Source organism: Lycorma delicatula, chromosome 1, assembly GCF_047948215.1.
Source record: "Lycorma delicatula isolate Av1 chromosome 1, ASM4794821v1, whole genome shotgun sequence".
Lineage (NCBI taxonomy): Eukaryota > Metazoa > Arthropoda > Insecta > Hemiptera > Fulgoridae > Lycorma > Lycorma delicatula.
Window position 1 is genome coordinate 193,951,206 of NC_134455.1, and position 22,759 is coordinate 193,973,964.

Consider the following 22,759-nt stretch of genomic DNA (forward strand, 5'->3'; position numbering starts at 1 on the left):
CCGTCTATGAATAATTTTTCAATGATCTTGTGTATGTGCAAGATAGGATAGTTTGGCACTAGTATACCTTAGATGGTACCACATTTTGAAAAATGATTGATTCTAAAACTATTTTACACGCTGATTACGAATTTGTTATTCTTTTGATCAGTGCCACTTAACCTACGCTCGGTAACCTTGACTGATTAACAGTAAGTTTTTGAGAATTTAAATAATAAATTCAGCTTTTGTTTATTCCTCTTTTAAGTAATCAAAACATTACTGTTAATTAGTCAAGGTGGGCGACCGTAGGTTAAGTTTGGTTAATTTATATATATAATTATAAGCAGCAAATTTTTGGGTTAAATAACATCATCCGACATCAAAAAATATCGATCTGCTGATCAAAAGAATAAGATATTCGTAATCAAAATGTAAAATTGTTCCAGAGTCGATCAATTTTAGACAAAAAAGATTTTTCAAATTGTGATACCATCTAAAGTGCCGATAGTTTTAGGTTAAGATATGCACTTTTTTATATTTAGTCTCCGGAACCACGGTAAGGTATTACTTCTGCAGATGATATGTATAAATGTAAATGAAGTGTATTTTTGTACAGTCTCAATTCGACCATTCCTGAGAAGTATATGGTTAATTTGAAACCCAACCACCAAAGAACACCAGTATCCATGATCTACTATTCAAATCCGTATAATAGTAACAGCTTTTACGTTGGATATGTACTGGAATTTTATTAGTGTCTTTTTTTTTTTTTTTAGTACATTTATTTTTCTAAATTAATTAGGTCTTTTTTTTGTGTATAATTTGGTTTTCGCTGATATACTGTTATGAATATTTCTTATAAGTATGTAAAATAAACAGATAAATCTTATTTTGATCTGTACATAATAATTGTATAAATAACAAAGAACTTGGTAAATATGCTACTGTATGGAATACAAAGTGCTGAATTGATAAAAGGAAACTGTGATAATCTTTGATCAAAGTATCTTGAAGTATACAAACTAGACCTCTTGTAAAATAAGATATAAAGTAATTAAAATGCATGTTAATTAATTAATTTTTTATTAGTTAATTTTTCTAAAGATATAATTATATTCGTGAAGATATAAAATTCGTAAAAAAATATCAGATGTGTTCTTGAAAATTTGGTAATTATCGTGAACATCGGAAAGTTACATAGATCATGAAAATGCATGTTTTTCTTATATTAAGTTTATAAAATCCATTGTAATTTTATTCTAGAAATTATACATGTAAGAAGAAAATCATAAATTGAACAGCTTGCCTCATTTTCTACATCTTAAATTGCAAGGGTTGTTTGCATTTTCTCTATCCGATGGAAAAATCACAGAATTTGATTCATGGCGCTTGTTACACGTTTTTCATTTCTATCTGGAAGTTTTTGTAAATATCTCGAGTTTTTGTGTATATCTCTTGAAACAATTCAAATTATGGATGTGTTCACTGGATTTTCATTATTAAATTACAACACACAGTAGTAACATAAAACTTATAAACTGTTCAGCTCGAAACTTTGTCTTTTTCTGGTGTTTCTGTAAATTATCATTTACTAGAGCATATATTTATGTGTATGTTAAATGGAGATCAGAAGAGTCAAATTTTTTAAGATTGTGATGCAAACAACCTCCTGATACTAGAAATGCATTCTGACTTTTTTGTTATACTTTGTGAAATATACTTAAAGACAGGAATAAATAGGAAAATTAGTTTCTACAATTTATCTTTTTATTAATGTTCATAATGAATTTCATAGTATGTGAAAAAAGACAAATTAGGATTTGAATCTAAAATCTTACAGACAAAAAGTAGAGGTGACATGATGACTAGCTTGGCATCTTTTTAAGTTGCTTCAGAACAAGGCCGCGGAATGATTTTGTTGTTAACAAAATTTGGTCATTCCAAGAAAATCAGGTGTTATGGGCAGAAATACTATTATTCTTAATGTTCTATCTGTCCAATTTGTAGTGTGGAATTGAATCATCTGCTTTACAGAGACAATGAAAAGTTAAAAATAAATTTATTAAAAAATTTGATTAATTTTTTATTTTTATGTTTTATGAAGTATAATGTTTGCTTATTTATTTAACATTTCATTTTAATAAATGTTCAAAATTTCCTCCTGTCTGTTTCACAGTGTCCCAGTTTGTAAGGATGATACTGCATTATTCAATGATTCCACAGTGATTTTGTGCTGATTTTCAAATTATATTTTGTAAATCGTCGATATCTTGGGCCATATAAACAATACTTTGTAAGTGGCGCCATAGAAATTAAAAAAATGGTAACAAGTCGGATGATCTTGCTGGCCATTCTATTTGAGTGACCTCTCCAGCCAGTCAATCTTCCTACAAAAAAATTCATTTAAAATTTCATGTATCTGAAGACCAAAGTGAGATGAACGGCTGTCTTGTTGAAATCAAATTCTTGTAAAAGATTGGGCCAACAACATCTTGAATGTTTGGAATGATAAGGTTGAGAAGCAAAACCTCGTATTTCATTGTGTTTACATTTCCATTAGTAAACATAGGCCCTATCAATCGTCCACCAACACTACCTGCCCATATATTTACTTTGACTGGATACAATGTATATGCATCACAATATCAGTATAGATTAATATCAGTTCAGTATCAACAATTATGGTGATTTACATTGCCATATAAAAAAAAAAAATGTGGCCTCAACTAAAAACTATGTCGTTCAATAAATAAGGATCTGCACAAATTTTTATCATAATTTCACAGGACTCAAGTCATCGATTGTAGTCATCTTCATTAACTTCTTGCACCAGACAAATTTTTAAGGGTTTGAAATTTTTATTGTTCAAATCACTAAACTTTGGCGACTGTAATGTTCTCGCATTGCTGTTCTAGTTGAGGAATGAGAATTCTAAATAAATTCTTGCATAATTCTCTTAACAATTTGTTATTATTTGTTTCAGATCTAGGCCTCCCGGTTTTTCCTTATTATTATTATTAATGCTCCTACTTTCTTTGAATCGTTTGATGTTTTTTGATGCTGTACCTTTAGAATTAGGGTTGCGATGAACAATTCACAAACTTTATTGTAGGGCCTAATTATATCACCAAAGCCTCATCATTAAAAGTGTGGCCCTCTCCTGTTCACTAAGTGATTGCCTTGTTAGCTTGTAGCACAGAAAAAATTAATTCAGTAAAAAACAATTATAAAAAGGTAAAAAAGATGTAAATAACAAATGTGGTAAAGATAGACAAAATCAATTAGCCAACCGATCACAATAAATTCTCATAAGAATTACTAACAATGTAGTAATGAAACATTCTAAATGGAATATTATAAACAATGAAGTAAGCTTCATCCACAGTAGTAAGAGACCATCAATGATCAGCGTGATTAGGTAACAATAATTTTAATTTACTCATTAAATTGGAACAAAAACAATTTTTTGTTAAAAAAAAATTTTATTTAGATTACATTTTAATTTAATCCAGTTTAATTTTTTATTATTTGTACTTAATAAATTTAGTAATTTTCAAAATCAAAACTTCAATTTTGGGTACAGACAACATAGGCCTACCAACTTTTTATTTGTACCATTTTTAATGTTTCAAAGAGACCTTTAAAATGATACATCACACAAAGGGTATTACCATTTAAAATGTTTGAGTTAAAACCCTTGGGCCATCCCACAAAAAGTGATTGAAATTTTATTTCTTATCAAAAAGTAAAGTAGTTGACTGATATCTTACCATGAAAATTAGAGTATTCTATCTGGGATGGTTTTAAAGTTGTTGAGGGATTTCCATACTTCTGACTCGCTCTGTAGAAAATATTTTCTATAACCTGGTTGAGATTTTTTCCTTAAAACTTGCTGAAGGTTTGTCAGTATGATATGTTTTTCAGGAAATTTTTAAAATATTTTTCATCATTTTTTCATGTACTTTGAAAATACAAATGGTAATAAAATTGGCATATATTTTTGTTAATTAATCCAGAACTCCCCTCCCCCGTAAAAAAGGCTGAGGAAGTAACAATGGACATCTTATGGGAGCTGAGAAATATTCCACTATTAAAAGAGTCATTAATTGAATTTTGTAAGAGGGATAATGATCGTATCTACCATTTCTTTTGAAATACTTCAGGACCATTCAATACCATTTATAATCAATTCAATGTTTATTTTGCATTCAAAATAAAAGTTTTAATTATTGGAGATCAGCAGGAAATTAAAATATTGATCCATTGTAGTTCAATGGCTTTGTTTGAAATGAATCGACCAAAAGGTATATATTAAATTTCTCTGCTATAAAAATAGGGGATGAGATAACAAAAGTTGACATCTATATTTTTGGTGAAATTATATGACCTGCTTTATTTTCAAATGTGCTTTCACATTTAACAAATCCTCACATGTTTTAACTTTATGGTTAGATTTGGATATTAATTATCAAAATATAATCATTTAGTATTATGAATAACTTAAGCGTAAGTTTATTTGTAATTTTTCAAATGATAAAAATTTTTTGTCTAATAACTTAAAAATTTATAAGACAAATAATATTTAATCATTTCATGAAGACTTCTTAGCTTAGAGCCAAATTTTACAATTCCTTTATGTTTAAACTTTTTTTTTTATTAGAAAGAAGCCTTCTGAAAAATAACACAGAAAAATGTTAAACGTTTCATCAGAGCTAATTTTGTTATTTGCTTCTGGTTGGTTCTCTGATTTCCAATTGTATCTTTATTGATCACTCTTTAAAAAAATAAATGTATTCATTAGCTCATCAAATGTTTTCAGTAATAATTGATGCTACTTCAGCCTTCCATTGGTAATCTCATAAAAAAATTTGAAATTTTTTTTTTTAGGAACACAGTTGGCAGAAGTTTAATTTTACTTGGCTGGGAGATGGACATATTTAATCCTGCTAATTCAGAGTTAGTAGTTCATTCTTTACTAGAATTGTTTAGAACCTAACAAAATTTGTCACACTATAATTGAGAATGTTTTTAGAAATTGTAAAGATAGTTTATAAAAAAAAAGAATAGAAGGAATCATAAATTAACATCAAAGATAACTTTAAATCTAGAGTTTATATAATTGTATAGCTTTAAAAAAAAATTTTCTTTTACAAAAAGTCAAATTCAAATTTACTAAAAAATTAGTCTTATAAATAACTGAGGCTGTTGTTTTTATGTAGAATTCTGTATAAGTAACTTCAGTAAACTGAAGTTATCTAACTCATAAATGATTAGTTAAATTGGCAGTAATGGTATTGGTCTCTCAGTGTCCTGAAAAACATACAAAATGGTGACTCATATGAAAGAAATGTTTCAACTTGCTGTTTTATTTCTTAGCCATTGAATATTTAAATGGAAAATCATAATGTAAGTGTAGTTGTTACTTTTAGAGTGGATGAATAAGAGTGTATTAATTAAAGATCAGAATAATTTTTACTGCTGAAATTATGGATGTTAATATTAGAATTTATTTTATTTTTTGGGACAAAGTTGTTACTTTTATTTGTTATATTAGAAGTGATGTGACTGTTGTCCCTGGAAATATGCGCAGAATGTCAAAGGCAGGAAAAGTTCCCCCATCATTTTAAAATTTCTTCAGAATTTCCAATTCAATTTCTAGGCAATGCTTTGCCACTTGAATTTGAATGTCATAATATCTTTTTTGTATAGTGAATCAGCAAAGTTTATGTTTGTATTTCATATTTTAAATGTCTTTCTGTGTGATTTCATAGTTCTAAAACTTTAACTCTGATTTCTCTCAGTTAAGTACTTGATGTAAAATTGGATCTTAGTTGCTGGCAATAATTAATAGGAATCCAATCACATAATAATTATTCTCAAATAATATAAAATCAGTCATTTTGAACCTGTTTGGAAGATTTATGCTTCTTGGAATGTTACAACTATTATTTTTAATATTTGGCCATTGTTTGTTTTCATGTTATTGTCTTTGAATTGTTTGAACTCTAATATTAGTGAAAGCTATAATAAAATGCTTCATAGAGTTTCCCATAATCTCTTGTGAGATTAGGTATTTTAGGTTTAACTTTAAACATTCATATTGCTACACCTAAAAAGAATACATTGCTACTATTTTAATGGCAGTTTATGCTATATTACTGCAGTCACTGAATGGCATGATGAAATTTGATAACACTTCAGATTATATTTAATTACTTTCTTTCAAATTAAAGTTAACAATATCAAGACTTTTAATTGCAATATTTAATAATTATAAAATGCCAGAGTGCTAGTGTCTCAGCCTTTCAACCAGAAGGTCCTGGATTCAAATCCTCATCAGGCTTGGCATTTTTCACATTTATGAAAACTATTTCTTAAATGTGTTGTAATTGAGTGTCAGCCTGCACATGCTAACTGAAAGTAAATAAAGGATTGATTATTAGAAATGGCATATGTGAATTTTTAAAAATTAAGTTTAAAAGTAACATTAATTATAACATTATTGATTATTATTTATTATAACATTATTGTTATAGTAAATAACTATTAATTTTGTCCTTAATATTTATACTTAAATACGTTAAAAACTATGAATCTATTTTATTTAAATCTACTCAACTATTTAATAAATAGATGGTAACATTTTCTTTTGGAAGAATAATCTTTTGAAGCTGTTTTGCAGCTCCAGTCTTGTAGAACTAGGAGTACTGTTATTGTCACCCATCGTGTAGTGGTTAGGAAACAACTGTTGTGTATGAATGAGTAGTACTTTTTTTATCCATTGTATTTTGATTTTAATATATGTTTTTTTACAAAATTTAATATTTTAGTAAATGTATTGTTTGCAGTTCACCACATCCAAGTTTTCATTGATTAATCAATTTACATGATATTCCAGAGATGTCTTGTGCAATCTTCCAGAGATCTCATGCGGTCTGAAAAAGCAGAAACAAGATGCATTATAGCTTTATACAAATTTCAAGATGTGTATTTACCACATTAACAGATTTGGTGTACAACACAAATAAAAACCAGCTTACCATATAAATCATGATATTGTGGAAATGTGCCTGTATTGCTTTATTTTCGTGAAATTTAAAAGTGAGTAGTTTCAGTTTTTCAAAGTATGAAATAAAACTTTCACTATTATCATAATTAAGGATTAATAACATTATAAAATTTTGTTTTTAAAATCACAGTCAAAATTTTATAATTACTTGGAAACCAGTAATCAGCCGTCATTTTGGAAAAATTGAGGAATTTTTAATTTTCTGCTGCATACTGCATAGACTTTACATAGTTCATGAAGCTAAGTTTTCTTGTTAAGGTAGAAGATAATTTCTGCTGCTATGTATTCCTAAACTACTATAATTTAAGAGTTTAAAAGAACAGTCTATAAACTGATATAAATAACTAATGTAGTAATCTGAAATATTAATCACCTGATAGATTTCTGTATCATTCTTTTCCTAAGGTATCACTTTGGTCAGTGGTGGAAAAAGCATTAGAAAAATGCTACTTTTAAGAACGTGAAACAAGAATCTACTTGTAATAAGGATAATATAAATATCCTTTTTTATTTATGTATGGAAATGACATCGTACTTTTAATGAAATAAAAATAATTTTTTATATATATACTAATTCATCACTACAACATATACGAGGTGTGTTCAAAAAGTAACGAGAATTTTGAAATTTCGCTGGTTTTATTAGTCCGTATCTCAGGATTTTTTCGTTGTTGTATTGGTAAACATGTCTGAAAAGTATCTGTACATTTTTAGCTATAATGGCTGTTTAGTCTGTTGTCAGATATCCAAAGGATAACATGTGTTTTAGTACGATCGGCGATTTTTCATTTGTATAAATAATGGATAAGAGAATTTGTATTAAATTTTGCTATACGAATAGAATATAGTGTAGCAATTTTTTAAAAATGTTAAATATTATTTTTGGTGAGTTTGCTGTGAGTAAAGGAAGGGTTTATGAGTGGTACAAGCGTTACCAAGGAGGTCGTGAAGACCTTGAAGATATCGAGCGCCCCGAACGCCACAGTACATCAACAACTGATGAAAACGTGGAGAAAATGAAATAAATGATTATGAATGATCTCCGAATCACAGTCAGATCAGAGAAGTAGCTGGTGATGTTGGGATACCAATTGCCTCATGCCATGAAATGTTTTCGGATGTTTTGGGTATGAAACGTGTGACAGCAAAATTGTTGAATTTCGAACAAAAATTGCTCAGGAGTCGCTAAATGAAGTCAACAACGATGCAGAACTACTGAAACGTGTCATAACTGGTGATGAAACATGGTTTACAGATATGATGTGAAAGCTAAGGCTCAATCGACCCAGTGGAGGCATTCTGGATCACCAAGACCGTAAAAAGCTCGAAAAGTACGGTCAAATGTGAAGGTTATACTCGCCGTGTTCTTTGAATTTAACGGCATATAGTGCATCATGAGTTCTTGCCACAAGGTCAAACGATCAATTACCTACAAGTTCAACGCCGTTTGCGTGAAGCAATCCGAAAAAACGCCAGGATTTGCGGCAAAACAATTCATGGCTTTTGCACCACGATAATGCGCCTGCTCACACTTCATTGCTTGTTCGTCAATTTTTACCACAAACAACACTGTGGTACCCCAACCGCCATATTTACCAGACGTAGCCCCATGTCACTTTTTTCTATTGCAAAAAATAAAGAGTACGTTTCGTCGTTTTACAAGAGTAGATTAGATTAACAGCGAATAGCCGAAAGAACTAAACACTATTTCAAAGATCGAGTTCTAAAAGTGTTTCAGGAATTGGAAAAAGCACTGGCGTAAGTGTATAATATGTAATGGGGACTATTTTAAATGGAATAATATTAATGTAGACGAATAAATAAAATTCTTTCCAAAAAAAAACAAATCCACGTTACTTTTTGAACACACCTCGTGTATATACTTAGATATACTACCCAAATGAATGAATGAATTTACTCGAGCATTAAACTGCAAGGAAATGCATTTCACTACAGTATTTTTCTAGTCTGAGGGGGATATATCTTCTTTTTCTTTTTTCTCGATGAGTCGGAGCAATATCATTTACGTACCCCCCCCCCCCTCTAAGTTGTGGAGTGGCGGACTCGTATGGGTTCGGCAAGATGCAATTAAGTGCCTATGTGTACCCGCACCCTACTAATTAAAACTCTCATCTCACCGTTCCTCTTCCCCCGGACCGGCCCGGCCCGGCAATTAAGCATTCCGCCCTGAAGGGTGCCTCGGGCTCGGGGGATCAGGTGTCCTCGTGCCTCATCACCGACGTCCATCCGCTCAATCGCAGACGGACTGCAGCTCAGCAGGGGCTGTCCGTCACCATTTGCCCATAAGCAATTTCGTCATGACTTGTCTTCAGGATCGCATTCATCTGCTCCCCATTCTCTGTTGTCTGTCCCTTTGGTCATCAGAATTTCTTCAACGTACTTCGCATTTCATCCCAAGTTCTGTGTTCTTTTTCCTGTTTATTTAACCTCCGGGAATCGCCGTCAGGTATTACTTCAAAGGATGATATGAATGAGTGTAAGTGAAGTGTAGTCTTGTACAGTCTCAGGTCGGCCATTTCTGAGATGTGGTTAATTGAAATCCAACCACCAAAAATCACCGGTATCCACGATCCAGTATTCAAATCCGTATAAAAGTAACTGCCTTTACTAGGATTTGAACTTTGGAACTCTCGAATTCGAAATCAGCTGATTTGCGAAGACGCGTTCACCACTAGACCAACCCGGTGGGTTAAGTTATTCTGTTAGCATATAATTCACGGTAGTCTCAGGTGTTAGTCTGTTTACCCCATGTCTGCTCCCACTCAAAGAATGTGTGGGCAGGGGTATCTTCTTCGTCACAATAGAGGCATCTTGGGGAGGCTGTTCTTCTGAATCTATGAAGGTATGTACAGAAGTCCCTGTCCCCAGACAGCAACTGGGTGAGGTGAAAACCTACCTCACCAAACCCCCGCCTGAGCCAGTGCTCGATTCGAGGGATCACTAGTTCGGACTATCTGCCCAGGTTGGTGTTATCGCATTCGGTTTGCCATTCTCGAAGTAAAGGGGCTCTTGTTTCCTCTAGATCAACACCGAAGTATACCAGTTGGAGTTGGGCTGCTTTAAGATGAGCTGGGAGAAACCCAGCGGTCACGTGTACGACATCCGATGAGATTGTTTTGTAGGCCGCAGAAATCCATATGGCTATCTGTTTTGTTAGAGCTGTTATTCTCTTAACATTTCTCTGTTTCGTGAAGGCATCAGTCCGTGCTGGCACTGCATACAGCAGTACCGACATGGCGGCAGTAAATATCAATCTTTTCTTACTGGCACGAGACCCCCGTCTCGGTCCCATCGGCCTACCGAGACTACCAATGATGTTCTCAGTTCTTTCGATCATAGCTTTGATAGTGTGTCGGGAAGTCCGGATTTATCCAGTCATACGCCCAGGTATTTCGTATTCATGTACGTGGTGATCTCGTGACCGTCGATTATGAATTTGCTGTCGCGTATTCTTCTTCGATCAACCATAGCAACAGTGGAGGTTTTATGGGGTGCTAACTGCAAGCCTCGTCTCTGTTGCCAGTTACTTGTCATGGAAATGCATCCGTCGCGTTGATTTCTACTTCATCTTCCGAATAGCCAGCCACTAATAGCGCGAAATCGTCCGCATAGGCGATAGCAGTCGCCTCGCCCGGAAGTTCAAACCCCAGTAGGGGGTCGAAAACAAGGTTCCATAAGACTGGGCCGAGTGCTGAGCCTTGTGAGGCTCCGCCGTGCATGTTAAAATTCACTACCCCATCGTCTGTGAGTGCCTGCACTTCCCTATCACGGAGGTAGTCGCTTAGTATTGCTATAATATAGTCATCCAAGTTATTATGTCTCATTGCATCTAGGATAGCGGACCAAGAGACGCTACCGAACGCATTTTTAACATCAAGTAGGACGATTAAAGGAATACTCTTGGTTTGCCAAGTACCGGCCGCCGTGTTCCGAGCCCATGTTAAAACGTGGGAGATCGCATCCACTGTGGATCTGTTACGAATGAACCCAAATTGCCTCGGCGTAAAACCGCCTCTAGCTTCTACCGCTACTCGTACTCTCTCCGTGATCCAAGGTTTTGTCCAGTGGTATTTAGCAGGTAAATCGGTCTGAATGTCTCAATGTTCTTCTTAGGAAGTAAAACTAAACGTGCCATCTTCCACAGTTTCGGAAACCGGCAAGCAGTAGGAATACTATTTAAGGTATCTAGAATCTTTTCGGAGCATCTTGCAAATAAACTTTCAGGAAGGACCCCACGATGCCGTCGGGGTCCGGATTTTTATCGGCATTGAACCTGGCCACTGCCAATATAACATGATACACGAATCGTTCTTCGTGTATGCAGTCGAATTGCGGGATCCCTTCTTCAGTTAAGATGAACAAGTCCCGGACGGAGCCGAATACACGTGATCGAGGTAATGGTGGAAGCCGGCGACCTAACTTTTTCATTACAAGTCTGAAAGCAAGCCCCCATGGGTCACTATCGAGGCCATCCACTAGATTGTTCCAGGCTTGTATTTTAGCCCTTTTAGTGTCATAGCTCAGGTTGTTTCTTGCAGTCTTATATTGCTCTTCAGCGTGTCGCAACTGTGAAGAGTCCCTTCTCATTCTTTGAAGAAGCTGTCTGGCGTGTGTGGTTTCCTTCGTTAGAATCGCAATATGGTCAGATCACCAGTACACCCTTCGTTTCTTAGATTTTGTTCTGAACTTGAGTCGGAAGCATTCTTCTTCCATAATTCAGGAGAGGTCTTCAGGTGTCCAAAATTGGTTGACATCGAATCTGTTATCAACAGCTGTGGCGAAAATGTTTATCTGGTGAGCCGACGGTTTTCATCTGTGGTGTGGGGCGGTCAGAGTGTATATAAAACGTTATAGCTCGGTGATCGCTGCCGCAGTCTTCATCAATTATTTTCCAACCCGTCACGCGGGAAATAGATCTCTCAGGAACAGCGGTAATGTATAAAACCGAGCCACGGCCCCTGCCCGTGAAAGTATGGTGGCGAGGGGGGTTACTACTGCCTTGTTAGTGGCCCCCAGCATCTTAGCAAGAATGTTGCCTCTTATCGTGGACCTCACTCCTCTAACTCAACACTCTATTCGTTCAGGTCACCGAACAAACGACAGGTTTGGCCAAGGATCTAATTAGATTTTCTAGTTCTTCTATCATATATTCAGAGGTTTCTAGGTCGCAGTTAGGGAACTGTATCATCCCGTGAGCAGCTCAGTGACCAACTCCAATACGAAAAAACCGTCTCTTCTATCAGCACGAGTAAACGCAAATTTACCAGATACATTGATGATCGCTACATCTCCACGGTCCGTCAGCCAGTCCTGGGAAGCAATTACTCCGGGTAGGTTCTACCGTGATTAAGAAATCTATGTTTCGATCCAGAGCCGCCGCCCATGCTAAGTTGTGAGCGGTGACGCTCCTGTTTGTATTCAGTAGCATGACGTTCATGATCGAATATATCTATCGGTAATGTGGCCCTCCTTTCCACGCAGTAAGCACGCGACCGCATTCTTACATTCTGCGCGCCAATGGCCGAGTTTACCACAGTTGCAACAATTTTGCGTTCTATGCACCTCTTTGCAAGTGGTCGCAACATGTCCGGCGGCCCAACATCTATAACTTGTCTTAGGGGTTCCTGATGACCGCTCTGCAATGAACTCAGCCGACCCTTACTCTAGCTAGAGTAGTCTCTAGCTAGACTCAAAGAGATTGAGGGTCAATCTCTTTGCCCCTCTCAAAGTTGTTATCACCGTAGCGTTCTGGGTTTCGGCAAAGGTCGGTCGGATTGATGACACTTTAAACTCTTCCATGACCCCAGTTATCTTGAGTACTGCGGCGTGGATCTCTTCTTCGGTAGTCCGTACGTCAGTGTATTTGATATGTACAATAGTGCGCCGACTATTTTTAGTTTTCAGGTCTACTTGAAGTTTCGCGGTTTTAGAACGCAAGGTCTTTTTAATTCTTCGGCTTTTTGCGCGCCTTTTAGATGTATACACAATTCGTCTCTAGTTCCCTTTCTAAGGGATAGCACTTAGCCCGCCTCTTCTTGTGTCACTGTGTTCTTAACAGTCTCAATAGATCGGCGTATGATTTCCCCTGTCTTGCACCTCAGGGGTGGACCTCCATCTGTCGGGCTTCGTATCATTCTTTGGTGCAGCATCCGTAGATATGACAAAAGTTCGTAGTAGCTCCGTAATATCTCTAAAAGTATATGCAAGCAGTTTCGTGCCAGGGGTCCCAGTCTGTCCGCTAGCAGTATGTAGGTAGGCGCAGGTGATTTCTGGCTTATCTTCCGAATGCCCACGAGAATCTACGGTAGTGTTTTTTCCTCACTCTACGAGGAGTTGTAATGCACTATGTATTTACTCCTATCAGCCGCGGGGGTCTCTCGACACATTATGTATTGTTGATTGATCTTTAATTATGTCTCCAGTCCGAATATCGCCACAACCGCTCGGTGACCCTTTGGAACGTTGTTCATCGGCGAAGTCGCGAAAATGAACTACTTTTATAAAGTGAAAGGTTCCATTTATAAAGGTATGAAGTTCCGTAATGTTTTGTAAGTTTCCTAATGTTGAGTATTAATTGTAAAGATTTTGCAGCAACAATTTCGGCATTCAGTTCTTTTATCTGCGTTACATTTCTTGTAGCCTCCGCAGGCCATCTCTTTGTCACTAGATTCATCAACTCGACATCGGGCATTGTTCTTTTAAAATCGCAGTCAGATTTTGGTACCCGGTCTCATCGGTTTAAGTCGCCTGTGTGACGGTCGTCAATGGCAGTGACATCTCTGACAATTCTTTCAAGGCACTACGTATCTTTGTAAGTTTCTCCTTATGTTTGAAGAACATAAAAGGTTCTTCAACCTTATGAAAGAAGATTCGTACCGTAGTTCTGCATAAGTAGTAAACAAGACCCCCCGCTAGTTTATTGGTGATCTCCCAAAATATCGGGCGGGAGTTCCACTTCTTTCGAAAACAACTGTCTCGGTCGCTTCAGCTTCTTATGCTCAGGTTTCGCGGTCGTCTTCGTACGCGGACCTGATGCACCTGTCCCAGTTGTCGAAACATCAGTTAAACTGGAGGCGGAAGTCACCCTAGCTGACCTGGCCGTCTTATCGCTCTTTTTAAAAACTTGTTCTGTTTTCATTATTTCATGAGGGTTTGCCATCTATGTAGTTGCCCAAATCAAAAAATGGTTACTGGTATTATAAATTTAATAATACCACCACTATAAATACCTTTACTGTCAAAGCTATATTAATAGTCTTGTTATCGGATATCTTATCAACTCAAGCTAAAATAGAATTAAAATTAAAAATTAAATTACCTCTTAAATACTTCTATTATCACCGTAGATAACACTAACCAATGTTCCCAGTAAACAATCCACTTACCCATTTGAACACATCCAAGTCTATAATACGTATGAACCTTATTGCAACTAGCAATAAGGATCATCTAAAATAAAAAACTGAAATAAAGTAAACTAATTAAATAATAATAAAAAAAACAAAATACAAATAAAAAACCCAGTTCAACACACAAAAACTGTCACACTCAATAATGAGGCCTATTATCACTAGTAATAAGGTTCATCAAAATAAAAAACTCAAAAGACGCAGTAATCCGTTACTCCAAATTTCAAACAATTATGACACATCCAGTATATCCAACTGATGTTTTTACAATATTCCAAAATGAAAACAACACTGTAAAAACCACAAAAAATTGCAACATACACAGAGCTAAACAACATAGGTCTAGCCCATTCAAATCCATTCACTCAACTGTTGTGGTGAATTGTGAAAAAAAATTTTAACATCATGAAATAAAAATTTTGTCCATAGGTTGAAAACAGCTTCTAACATAAAATGTAATTTAACTCTGAAACCAAAAAAAGGACATTAAAGTTAGTGAATGGGTTATTAATTACCTAAAAATTGCTTGAAGTGGTTCTGTTTTGTTCAATATATAATTTTGCTCAACAAATCCATTCTTTTCTAGCCCATCTCATAACATTAGGAGTATTGTTGATAGTTTCTGCAGCTTGTATTATGTGATTCCTTAGTTGTTCTTGTGTATTAACCCATTTTGAATAAACAAATGACTCCATCCAACTCCATAGAAAAAAGCCTGATGGCGTAAAGTTGGGAGATCGTAGTCACTATGTCACTGGTCTGTTTCGAACAACCCATTGTCTACTGTATGTATTATTTAAATGATCCTTTACATTATTAGAAAGATAAGGAGGTGCTTCACTGCGCATGAACCGCATCTCTAACCTGTTTTCATAAGAAATATCTTCCAAGACGGTGGGCAGGTTTGTTTCCAAAACGTTCTCCTGTAAGCCTCCTTACGAAGAAAGATGGACCAATCAAATTATCACCTAGAACACCAAACTATATATTAATTAAAGAATGAATGCTGAAAAATGTCTTGGTGCAGTCTCATGTGGGTTTTCAACCCACCAAATATAGGTGTTACGAAAATTTACTATTCCATTTCTTGTGAAGCATGATTCATCAGTTACTAGAATATGACGAAGGAGATTGCGATTTCATAGCCATTTTCTAGTTAACCACTGGCAGAATATCTTCTGTTTATTATAATTTATGGTTTTGTGGTAATAAGTCTTGTACCCATGTTACATGGAACGGGTACACTGTGCCTCATGAAGTACCTGCCATACGCTTTATTGTGAAATATTTAAATGCTGTGATACACATCTGGTACTTTAGTTGGTAATAATTGTACAGCATTTATTATTGTTTGTTCATTATTATGGTTTCTCGTGCTTCATTTGCAACCAGTATCTACTTGTTTTGATTTGAAACTGCCAGTTTATCTTGGTCGTCTCTCCACAGCTTCAACAGTTTTGCAGTCAGGTGCTGCTGTTCAATGTAGATAAGTATCATGATATTTTTGAACTGCAGCCAAACCATTCTTGTTTCCTTTACCGTAAATTATCATGCCCATATACTCTTCAAATGAATACATATTTGCATTGTCTGTCATTATGTATTAATGAAAATTTCATTAAATTTTTGAATAACTGTTTTCTGTATTGTGCACAGAATCTCACAGATACCTTAATGTAATACAAAAACCACCAACAAGATTATTCAAACCATGTTTCAAAAAGTTAATTGTTGATCAGTTGATATTGCCAACCTATGAAAACAAATTAATTCATTCTGATAAAAAAGTAGTAAATAAATGATCAGGTGTTATTTTCAACCTATGGACAAAATTAGTTATTTCATGCTGTTAAAAGTTTTTTCACAATTCAGTCTGTTTTGTTTTTTTAATAAAGTTAAATTTCAATATCCTGTATTCAATTTTTTTTAAAGTAATTTGCATAATCTTTTCAAAATTAAATTTTCTACATTTCTAATTGAAAAAAATACATACAACTTAACCATTTAATATATAGTTTTCTTATGTTAAATCCAATAATTTGTTATTTTTTACCTCCAATTTTTCTGTTTTACATCAGATATTTTTAAAAATAATGGAGGTACAGTTTTGGGACACATTTTAAAAATATTTTCAAGTTAAAAACCATAAGAAATCACTAAATTCGGCCTTTAATTTACCTTCCCAGAATTTTAGGAAGTCTTTATTTCACTGAGGAAGCTGAAATCTGGGTGAAATCTTTTTCTAGCCATAACTCACTAACGAAGCATTTTCGGGCCTATGTTTATATGATTTTTTCCTACTTTTAGCTATAAATCAGCTCCTGAGAGATTGTAGTATAGTTTTGAATCACTCTGTAAAAAGTGCTTACATTTCTTAACAAACAATATCCCATGAATGATTTTCTTGTGACATTTGATCAGTAGAAAGTTAATGAAGCTATTAGTATTGCATTGAAGCCTTCAGAAACTTCTGGTTGAAATGAAATTAAATTTTTTTTGACAATGTTCATAATTTATATTGCCCCTAGTAAGGCATCTATCTAATCAACCAATTATTTAGCACCAGACTCTTTTCTGAGTTCAATAAAAAAAAAGCTGTTCAATTAATTTCAACAACTACAGATCAGTTGCAGTTTTACAAGGATAAAACTTTAAAAAATAAAAATATTTTGTGATTTTAAAAGTTTATAGCTATGTGAATACTATATTATTATAATTATTTAAAAAGAAAAGCTTATTTAATACTAACAGTACTTTTTTATTTTTTGAGGTAAGCCATAAAAAGATTAGGACACTATCAAAATTAATAATGAAAACTATGCAGGACTTTAGGCAGCTTACAATAATTGGTGCTGTTTGTGATATATTTAAAACATTAGACTGTGTAAATGATGAGGTTCTCAGAAAGCTCCATTTCAATGGTAATGTAGGCACTGTACTTACCTGATTAAAATATTACATAACGAATTGAAAATAAATGGCTAGTACTAATTCCTCTGAATGAATAATGAAAGGTATTCTTCATCTATTTTTGGTCACTTGTTGGTTCTTGATATGTGTAAATAACTTAAATATTATAAATTTATGAAATGTGATCATGTATGTTTACAAAAGACACAACAATAGCGTCAACCTTAAATAATACTGTTTTGTTCATGTTTATAAATAAAAACTTAGGAGTTATGTATGATTAATTTAAAGTTAATGAATTTTTCTTAACACTGGTAAGATTCAGTGTTTATGTTCATCTTAATGAATGCTCCTTTTACCTAGAGTTTTAAGTAAAAAGAAACAGTAGAATGTTCCACATACAAACCATTACAATATATTTCAAAGCTTGTAGATCTGGAGATGAGATATACTGTCCAGCTTGTTTATTACCATCACTTAGTGTTGTCAGCAGTTATTCCCTGAAGCGGAACGTTAAGTTGATTTATAGATAAATCACAATCAGTTTCATTTGGAACTACTGATTTTCACAAACCTTTGCTCACAATTAATTTGAAAATATTAACAACATATATGTTTGGATATGTTTGTGTTTGAAGTGTAGCTTTATATAGAAGTGAAAGTTGGACGATCGGAGTACCTGAGAAGAAAAGATTAGAGGCTTTTGAAATATGGTGCTGTAAGAGAATTTTAAAAATTAGATGGGTGGACAAAGTGACAACTGAAGAGGTGTTGCTGCAAATTGATGAAGAAAGAAGCATTTGGAAAAATATAGTTAAAAGAAGAGACAGGCTCATAGGCCACATATTAAGAAATCCTGGAATAGTTGCTTTAATATTGGAGAGACATGCTGAGGTGAAAAATTGTGCAGGTAGGCAACGCCTGCACAGCACAGAGATAGAAATATCTAATCTTGCTGACTCAAACCAAGTTAATATTTCATTTATCACCAGAATAGAATTGTAGAACATTAACATTAAGATTGCCACATACTGTATTATTGAATTTATAAAGAAGTTTTAAAAGGTTAGGTGGAAAGATTTCAAAAGAGCCTGAAAATCTGTAAATGCCATGAAAATCAATTATAGCCTAAGACACTGAATTACGCAGTATTATAAATAGATAGATAAATAAGTCTTTTATAAAAAAATTATTCATTGGATGGATTGTACCGCTTAACTTTAAACATATATATAACCACATTGCATTTTACTTCTCAGATAGATGTAACATTGCTGATCACATGTATGTACCAATCCAAATAAGCAAATATTTATTCTGATCAGAATACATTTAATTATGATAAGCTTAACCTTTTCAATGTCATTTCAAAGCAAAACAGTACGGTTTGATTTTGTTACAAATGTAATCAATATGCTCATTCTACAAGAACTTATCTGTTTAATATAACAGCAGAAATTTTGCTCTATGGGCAATAAAAATACTATCATTATCATTAATGGGAATTCTATACACATGACCAGCAATGTTACATCTGTCTGAGAAACAAAATGCAATGGTTTTATCCATATTTAAAGTTAGGTGGTTTCTATTCTTTCCGTCAATAATTGTTTGAACAGTTATAGAATTTTCAATTTATTTTAAGTAATTATCGTCAACTGCAGATACAACTCTGTCATCTGTCAAAAGGTTATAATGAATAACTCATGGCTTTGAGGCAGGTTATTAATAAACAATAACAAAAGTAAGGAATGAGAACACTTCTTTGAAGCACTCTGTGATTTATATCTTGAAGTGAAGTTTTAAATTTTACATGTGTATTCTTATCAAAAGATGAAATTTCAACTACTTGCTTACAGTTAGTAAGATCTGACTTTTACCAGTTGTAAGCAGCTTCTCTGATATCATAGCTATTGACTTTTACATCGGTAAAAATTGTGGAATTGTTTTATTTACATCGTAAAAATTAAAAATTAAATTTTTTTATCTTCACAATTTATAAAATTTTCCAAAAAAAGCTGGAAAATGGTTGTTTTTCCAAAAACCATTTTGAAAGTTTGTTAATAATTTTCAAAAAATTGTTAAAAGTCAAGTTTTCATAATTTTTTCAAATGTTTAGAAAATACGGACAATAACGAAACTGGTCTAAAATTTGTAAATTAAGTCCCAAACCTTTTTTAAGGAGGTTAATAACAGTAGAAGTTATAAGATAGCTGAGAATTGCTCGGTTTAATTAAATTTGTGTGAGGATAATACATTTTCGACTTTTTTTAAAATACTGGCAAGAATTTCATCAATACCCACAAAATATTTTTTTATTTTTATTTAAATGTAATTTTTATCTTTCTGAGTATCAACGCAAAGTGAAATAAAAATACTGATTCATCAACATTCAAAATTGATTTCTTCCGCGAATAAAGGTAACTTTAAACATTAATTAAAAGGCTGTCTTAGCAAAAATCAAAACTCCCCGTTTTTATATGCAGTTCTATAAAAAGATTCATTAAGCTTGAAGTTACTTAACTCAAAAATGGCTTATGTGTTGGGGCAGCCAACGTTCTAAAATAACGAAAAAACCTTATAAAATCCAGTGATTGATTGGAAAGAAATATTTCAACTTCTCCAGTTTTATTTCTTAGAATTGTATATTTGTATGGAAAATCTTATATTGGTGAAATTTGTTTTCTTTTTTTTTGGTAGAAAATATTAGTGTGATATTTTCGGATTAGGTTCATCTTGACTGCAGACATTATATGCATTAATATTATTAGAATTCATTGTTTTTTAGTTGCAGATCTTCTATTGTTGTTTATTATATTAGAGATAGCCGGAATACTTTCGCCGAAGATAAATAAAAAAATTAAGACGGCAGCCGTTTCAAGGATAGAAAAAGATCCCCCCCGTCATTATATAAAAAAAATCTTCAGAATTTCCATCGAGAAAGCTTTACCTAGAACTTTACCCCAATTTAAATGCAAAATATAATGCCACCGCATATGTATGCTCATGATAGCCACATTTAACTCCATTGAGGAACAATACGACATCGAAGACTAGGGTTGTCTCATCGGAGGTTCGAATGCCATTGATAAACTGTCGGCGTAGTTCTGTTTTGCAGCCAAAATCGGAAGGTTGGATCATTCAAGGATGTTAGACAATGAAACTCTTTGCCGGTTCGGCACTTGTTTGAAGCAACTCGAAAGAAACTTAACGGTCTCATGAAAAGACATATCGGTTCGACGTCTCATTTTACCTTATGGATCCAAATACGGCTCTCACGCGCTATATGTACACGATATTTAAATTTCTCATTTTAATTTAGATGCCAAAGCAGTTTTGTTTGAAGCCTTGCTGTTGAAAATTCTGAGAAATTCTTTTAATAAATGACAGGTCATTTTTCAATTTTTGAAATAGCTCCCTTCTTTTTCACATATATCCTATAACAATATTCCATTACATTATCTCTAATATAATAAATAACATTAATATTCTGCGCCTAAAAACAATAAACGTATAATAATATTGATAGACTTAACGTTTACAATGAAGGTGGTTCTGTTTTTTTTAAATACATGGAGTGTTATTATGTATTTGAAGAAAGCTTTTTGATAAAGTTAAAAGTTATCGAGTATTCACAGAAGCAATTAATTCAGTTTTTGAAAGTGTTTCCACCAATCTATTTAAAATACAGTGCGTTCGGAAAGTCGGTGTGCAGTATGCTTTAGAATTATGTGATGCATTCTGTTCTTTCGGCGTTAGGTTGATAGCCCTGTGCGTTCGTTGGGTGTTGTCCAGTAATAAACCATGACATCAGTTCAGTTGTGATTAAACGCGCTGCCTTTCGTTTCGTGTTGTTTCGATTGTTGGAATCAATAGTTGCGAGAAACGTTACGGTTCTTTCGGTAGAGGAACGCATTTTTATCGTTTAATACGTCTTTCTAAGGGGAGAAGTAAACCGATTTAGTGAAGCACAAGTTTCCTGAAAATTTTCCAAATACTTCTGTTCCTCACCGCAATCCAGTTCGAACACTTATCGGAAGATTTCGGGAAACACACTCCGTTGAAGACTCTGATTGAAGCGGAAGACCCACATCGCGGGTCAAATTTTTTTTTTAAATATTGTTAATACTGATTAGTTACTGTGTTACCGTGTTTGACAACGTTAAATTTTGTTTTTTTTTTTAAATTAAATTTTTTAGTCGATTAATCAAATAGGAAGTCAATCAGGTTGGCTCCAACAAGACGGGGCCACAGTGCACACAGCTAACAGGTCGATCACTTTTTCACGAAATGTCTTTGGTGAACGAATCATTTCAAGAGGTTTGTGGCCTGCACGATCTGACTTCCCCAGATTAGTTTCTATGGGGGGCAGCAAAACAAGTAGTGTATCGCAAAAGACTACGCCCGATTGACGAACTGAAAACCGCAATAACGGCTTACGTACGAGACATTCCAGCACACCAGCTGGTTAAAGAGTTTGAAAACAAATTAAAATATGTTCCAGTGTTGTATCGATGTTGGAGGAAGTCATTTTCATAAACTTTTATAAACTATTCCAGTTTTAATATCCGTTTCTATAAAATAATGAAATAAAAGTAGAAAGGAATAATTAAGTAAGTTTCGTCGTTATATTTCCGTAATTCCAGTGCATAGCAACTTTCCGGACGCTTTGTACAATTAATTTTTTTTTTTACAGAACAATATTACTCTGTCGATTACTAAATAATGTTAATTTAAAGATTAATAAAACCCGATTATTTTGCGTTACATTCAACGTGTACATAAACGTGCTCAAACTAATTTGTTCAACAGTGACTTCTCAATTGTTAATTATTTTTATATTTTTGTTGTATTTACCTTACTTAACATTATTTTGTATATTTACGTTTAAATAATTAAATGAATTATAATTGTATTTATCTGATGAAAACTGTAAAAAACTTAATGTTTTTCAAAACGCTTTGTCGATGAATCAGTATTTTTACTTCGGTATTTATACCCAAATGTTAAAACTTCTATTTTAAATCTAATGAATGACATTCAGCGGGTACCGATAAAATTCCTACCGGTATTTTAAATGAAGAAGTATTACTATTGTACTATTGTTCCTCTTAAAAAATTTAATTAAGGAATTTGTCAACAATGGAATATTTCTTGGCTTCTGTGATCGTTGTTTTTCCAAGGTTTTCTTTTGACCCATCTAGGCAAATGCTGTGGCAGTCTCTTTCTTTAACCGTAGAATAAAATATCTACCCCTTCCTGACACGATCTATGTATAATTCATTATTATGTAACTTTCAGAATAAAAAATGTATTTATTTGTTTATTAGCGGACAAAAAGAAAATTAAACTGCACTTCTTTACTGTA

The 22,759-nt window shown here is 33.7% G+C and overlaps 1 long non-coding RNA gene across 2 annotated transcripts; it reads left to right on the forward strand.

The window, feature by feature from the left end:
- Positions 1 to 147: 147 nt before the first annotated feature.
- On the forward strand, positions 148 to 17,405 carry LOC142326762 (uncharacterized). 2 transcript variants are annotated; one of them, XR_012756859.1, is made up of 4 exons: positions 148 to 538; positions 4,870 to 4,938; positions 6,831 to 7,083; positions 17,252 to 17,405. It is a non-coding gene; the product is annotated as an uncharacterized LOC142326762 (long non-coding RNA). The 2 variants fall into 2 exon arrangements; XR_012756858.1 differs by having other exon boundaries at positions 6,881 to 7,083.
- Positions 17,406 to 22,759: the final 5,354 nt, after the last annotated feature.